Genomic DNA, 6,576 nt, shown 5'->3' with positions numbered 1-6,576 from the left:
TCATATTTAAGGTTGCAGCTCAGTCGACTGATCATTTTCATGATTGATTAATCATCTTACATAGATCCTGTATTTTGTCGAGCTATTCTGTGCTTTAATCTAATGTCATAAAATGATTCCCAGAGCTTAATTACGTTAAGTTTCTCATTTATTAGATCATTTAAATCAATTTATGTTGATTTGTTTCTACTGCATGGGCACAAGTTATTTTCTTAAATTAATTCTCTAAATGCAGCTATGATCTTAGTTACACCACATGTCGTTTCATATACAGTTAAATCACCACTACATCCAACAATGGACTCAAAAAGACACAGTTATACACGGTGAAAGTGTTTTATTAACTAAGTTGTTCTCACAAAATACTGAAAACATGTATGCAGTTTTAAAATAACTGCATTTTCAGGAGAGAAAAAGTTTCTACAGGTTAAAGTAATGTTACTTGTAAAACCTGTGTTTGTAACTTCTGTTTTATGTCTGAATATCTGCACCAGGTTAATTCAAGACATACCCTAAGACCTTTGCACAGTACTACATGTATGTATATATATTTTATGGAAATATGCCCCTGATTTATTGCACATTCACCTGGATTCAGAGAGAAAGTCATATTTGCACGATGAACTCATATTCGCAAAGATGAAATATGTCTCGTGCAATCAACTCAGACCCGAAGCCGTAAAACAAGTCTCTGCTGACTCACTATAAATTCTCAACGCTCAACACTGTTATTTCACCTTTCCTGGGTTTTTTTTTTTTTGTTTTGTTTTTTTGTAGTTTTGCACAGCTCGCAGGTAGAAGAGTCAGTAATCACACCCTCTCATCGCCGATGTATGAAATAGTTTGTGATTACAGAGAATGGTCGCTCCTCCTGTCTGAGAGGCGGTGGGTTTGTTTGTTTCTGTGTTGCTATGTAGATAGATGAATACCAGAGGCCTGACCTTATCAGCTGCATAGTTTGGGAGACAACATGCTACAACCCTCTAATTAGCGCTGTCGTCTTCTGGAGGCACTTTGAAAACACTGAGAGGAGTTTGATTTGCGGCATGAATTATGATATTTGTCCCCCCCCCCCCCACTTTAAGGACGACGTGCAATCGTGCAACGATCCTCTGGATGTCAGACCTCTGAATCAGCCGTGAAAGAAACTCTCGTGTGGACCATCATTAGTCTGAAAACAAGAGCAATCAGCAAGCTCATGCTGGGTTAGACTATTACACCACACACGACTAAATACAGGGGGGGAAAAGGCCTTAGATGCTGCCAAAGCCTCTCTGTTAATGATTCTCCAGTTGAATCTGTTTACATCGATTGGATATCTCAGTGTGTGAGACAGGAGAGGCCACCAACAGAACAATGGAGAGAGTAAATATTTGATCCATCTTTCTTCTCTGCTGGGTCAAGCTGTCATTACGAATGGAGGATGACATGCGGAGGGTTTGCACGGCTCCAGCGCATAATGACTCATAAACAGCTTGTGCGTGAAATGAAATATGGTTTTAATTGATGTGTAAATGTTTATGGCCGTGTGCGAAGAATCAAAGCCCAGCGTCTGAAGCTCTGTGTATCGCTGCGGCCGCTATCAGAGACTGCTAATAATGTTTACCCGAGCCGTTGACCCGATTGTCATCCTTGTCTTTTTCTTTTCAAGCAAACAAACACGTCTTTTTGAACGTCCGTCTGTCACTGAAGATCATCACAACATCCACTTCTCATTATTCAGGCCAGTTTCCATGCGAGGGGAGTGGGGGGGGGAATACAATTAGAGAATCCAAGATGGCAGCTGACCTCAAGCCACAACCTCAGAGAAACACATTCACTGAAAGCAACAGTCAGCAGCAACGGTTTCAGGCCCCAACTCGCTGAATGTTTGCATCGAAACTCAGCAAAGCAGGGGAAAAACATGTCTGCAACATCACAAAAGGCCTTTTTGTTCTCGCCCTTTATTGGATATGACAAAATCTAAATTTTTAAGTCGCTATTTTCTTTTAAATATTGACTAATCATCTCAAACAGAGTTAATTTCTAATGTGTTTCTCTTTTGGATTTGAGTATTAGAGTCAGAGTCAGATTTAAAGAATAAAGTCTTCATTTTATGAGAATAAACTTGTAATATTAAAAAGTCATAATATTACAAGAATAAAGTTGTAATATTTTGAGAATAAAGTCATTATTAATCAAGCAAAGATGATCAGCTGCAACCTTCGACAAACATGAGAAGCGTGGAGTAATATAATTAAAGAATTCTATGAAATAATGAAAGAAAATCTCATAATATTACGACTTTATTCTCAAAATATTAGATTTTTTTTGGCCCTAATCGTAGTCGTAGTTTCGTGTCATATTAAATTTAAAAATATTTATTTGTTGTGCTGGTGTGAATATTAATCCCAAGCAGCAGATCGGTAGTAATGTAATCATTTGTAGGAATATTATCAATGAATCTGTAAAAAAAGTAAATACCATAGGGAAACACCAAGCTCCTATTTTTCCTGATTAAATTGTCCATTATTATTATTATTATTATTATTATTATTATTATTATTATTGTTATTGTTATTATTATTATTATTATTATTATTATTATTATTATTAATAATAATAATAATAATAATAATAATAATAACAACAACAATAATACAAATAATAATGATTCAGTGACCTACCCATTGAAATAACCATGACATATAAAGTAACAAATTTTGAATAATAAATGTATTTGCTGGGTTATAGATTATTTTACACATGAGGCCGTTTCCAGAATATTACAATATAACCACTTACATTTTTAGTCGTCACAAAAACATGGCAGGTTCCAAGATTTTATTAACGCCTATATGTAAATATAAAGAGCTTTGAACCTCCCACTCACCTCACTATCAAGACAAATGACATGATATTATCCAAAGAGACACATCTAAGCAGACACACACACATGTGCGGACACTGCGTCCAGATGTCAGCAGCTTCTTTGCATATGTATTCGTAGCTGTGTAGCTTCTGGCATGTACCAAACATGTTCCCAGAAGTGCCGAGGTTATTTCCATGAGTGAGTGGGGAACTGTGCGAACCACAGCAGCGCTCGGATTACTGTCAGTAATAACATCACAATTTGTTACTGCTTTTAATGGGAAATGTTAAAAGTGGCACGAAAGAAAGAAATTGTATTCTCACTTGTTTTTGTCCGAGTGTATATATATACATATATATGAGTCTGTCGTTTTTAAGACTCAAAATACACAATAGGTTATAGCCAGACTCCCTGTTTCTGTTGTCTCTCATTTAAACTCTTCTAATTTAGTTTTTTTAATTCAAGTGGGACTGTGACTCAGTAACTTTAGCTGGACTTAAATGATAAAACTGTGTTTTTCTGAGGAACTATAGTTAGGTTTAGGGCTAAGATTTGAATTATGGTTAATGTTAGGGTTAGACATTAACTGGTTATGTTCAAGATTAGGGATAAGGCTTTGTTCAGACCGTCCAAATGAATGGAAATCAATTCAGTCTCCTGAGAAGAAACGTGTGTGTGTGTGTGTGTGTGTGTTTGTGTGTGTGAGAGAGAGATATTGAGGTGTAGTCCACGGTTACTCTACAAACACAAGGTTCCAGAGTCGTAGGAAAAGTCTTTCAGACCATTTTTCCTTGACCTCAATGGAAAACATCATGATGTCATGGGAAAGATACACAGGCCACTCGAGTTATATCAAATGCATAAGTTCTCTTAATGCAGCAAAGTCATTTAGTGTTTAGTGTTGTAAGTACGTTTTCTCTATCGCTACTTTGACATGAGTATTAACAGGCATTTCCTCACGTTCAGTTAACTTCATTTGATCACTTGCCACGATGTTGTTGTTGCCTTTCACCTGTGTGAACTAGATCACCTCGCTCGTGTTGTCTCATCACCAGAGTTGCCAGGTTGTGCAAAAAGCATAAATCCAGTTTACTTTAAGCACTTATTTAACCAACGTCCTGCAATGGCCTTTTGTAATTGGACAATGTTTTACCATAAGTAAATGTTGTTCTGTTACCATGGAGACCAAGTCACTGATGCACAAATTTCACATGTTTTCCTCCAGCCTGCCAACATGACGTTCATTTAGTGTTTATAACGGTACACAGATCCACAACATTAAAAGTAGTTGTAAATGAACTTAAGGTATAGAGGATATGCTGAAATAAGATATGGGTTATTACACCACAGGTAAACATGTTGAAAATTATGCTTTACAGCAAAAAGAAAACTTGAACTGGAACTATTTACGCTCCAAATCTGTCCGAGATCCGTCACTGTCTTGGTTCTTGACACTTGTGTAAAAAAGACTCAACAAATTCAACTCATCAGTTCAATTCTGCAGGAAAAACCTCCTGCTGCTCACATGATTCTTATTGTTTTTGTCTTATGAACACAAAGACGGCAAAAAGCTCTTAAAAAGCCAGTATCATCATCATCATCATCATCCCCTCCGTTCCTGTCCAGGAACAATGTTTGGCAACGTAAAAGCTCCACTGATCTGTCAGATGTTGTGATCGTCAACTAATGCTCTATATATTAGAGACAGTAAAAAACAATTCACTGCAAACATTTTGACACAGTAAAGCAGGGGGTTTAGCAACTCCTTGTATTAAAGGAATTCATTTAGTGAAGTGAAGAAGTGTCATTTTCCATCATGCATGATCAGCAACAGACTAACTATCAGACTCCTATAATGTTTCTTCTTTTTCATCTTTTGCTAGTTTTTCATGGACAACGTCACCTGTTTTGTGTCTGCAGTCAACCCGAAACATACAACTGACTCATTCATTTTATTTACTCACATTTAATTGCACAGAATCAAAGACATGATTGTTCCCCAGTTGTTTATGGTTTTATTTAATTCTTGGAGATAAATGAAATATAAAAGATGTGCAATAATTTCCCCCTTTCTAAATGTAATCTTTACCACTTGTGACAGGCCACAGCCACAGGGACCACAGCCCACTGTCATCAAGTAAAAGGGGCAGGAAGTGATTTTTGCCCCGTGGAGGAAAGTCAGAGGCCAGGGCCGCTGGTTCAGCTGCTGCAGCCGAGTATGTGCAAGGTCAGTACACAGTTCGCAGAAAGAGAGAGGCTGAGCACAAAGAGCCAAAAGAGGAACAAGTCAGGGAGGCCCAACACGTGGAGAGAGGAAAAGAAGCGGAGAAAAGAAAACACTAATGTAAAAATACATAACCTCCCGAAACACACACACACACAAGAGCTTAAATGGCCAAGTGAACCATGTTGAGTTCTTATATTTACAGCGACTGGTTGGGATTTTGATTTGTTAGATCACTTTTTTCCCTCCTAAGGGCTGCACAGAGTCAGGCAGGGAGAGATCCATGCATAGATGCTCATAAATCATATGTCCACTGGTGACGGCTGCTCAAACACATTGCTCAGGCATGTGGAGAAGGAGGAAGTATGCTGGTTTGATTCCACGGCGCGCCGCTCCATGTAGAACCAAAGGTGTTTTCTGGCTCGTTGAGTTTGCATTGAAGGATGGTTAATTGATTCTGGCAGAAGAGCCCCGACATATTTAATGTAAACAAGTGCAACGCAGCTCATGTAGAGTTCCGTTTATGACCTGATACAGCGATTAGAAGGTTCAGTGCCAACCCAATCAGTGGAAATCAAGAGATGCTCTCCAGATCTGAGTCTCAACAGATCCAGTTACAGTTCTCTCATTTGATCACATCCAGACAGATGTAAGGAGGTGGCAGAAGAACTGACCAGCTGCAAGAATACCATCATCTATGAAAACAAAAGTGGAACAAAAAACCAAGAAAAGATGCAGCTTGAGACCCTAAAAACACAGACATGGAATGGTTTCCTCCCAGTCACGACTCGTGCTGATCAAAGCAAGAAGTCAGGCAGGGTCTTTCATGTTGGGACCATCTTCTGTGCCCTTCCTGCTTTCAAGGCCAAAACATTTCTTTCTTCTGACTCGCGGCAGCGCAGACAGATAATTTCTTCCGTTACACCCTCCAACCAACAGTCAAGACCAAAAGTGTCATTGCAAATAATTACTCTCCTTATGTTCCGGTGTTCGGCACGACTGAAACACCTTTAGTAACCCGACAGAAGGACAAATCTGAGATCAATTAAGGCTCTTTTAGAGAATTAGAACACATGAGAAAACTTCCTCTTTATGACTCGCTGTGAAGGAAGATTGCTTCCTTTACGGAGGGCAGATGTTTCAATTTTACAAATTGTAACAAACATGTATTGACATCACCACATCTGAGCGAGTAAAACAGAAGAATTCCAAATGAATAATAAAAACTTTGCTAAATTCATAAGGACGACATAATAGAGAGGCAGCATTGTGCATGAGTGGAGAGCAGGATTCCCAGTCTTTCTCTGGCATTTCAAATAGTCTCGTCCATATGTCCTCTGCTCATCAGCCTCTATTAAGGCCTTTTAAGGGGCATGTGTTCACTGACCTTCACCGCAATAGAAAGCAGCTGATTCAAAGTGTGTGCATGTGTAAGTGTGCATTCGTGTTCTTATATACGTTACCTCTTTAGGACTTTATCTGACATAAACACTGACTTTGT

This window comes from Microchirus variegatus (genome assembly GCF_963457635.1).
Source record: "Microchirus variegatus genome assembly, chromosome: 2".
Classification (NCBI taxonomy): domain Eukaryota; kingdom Metazoa; phylum Chordata; class Actinopteri; order Pleuronectiformes; family Soleidae; genus Microchirus; species Microchirus variegatus.
The sequence above is the reverse complement of the archived record's forward strand: the minus strand, read 5'-3'. Positions refer to the sequence as shown.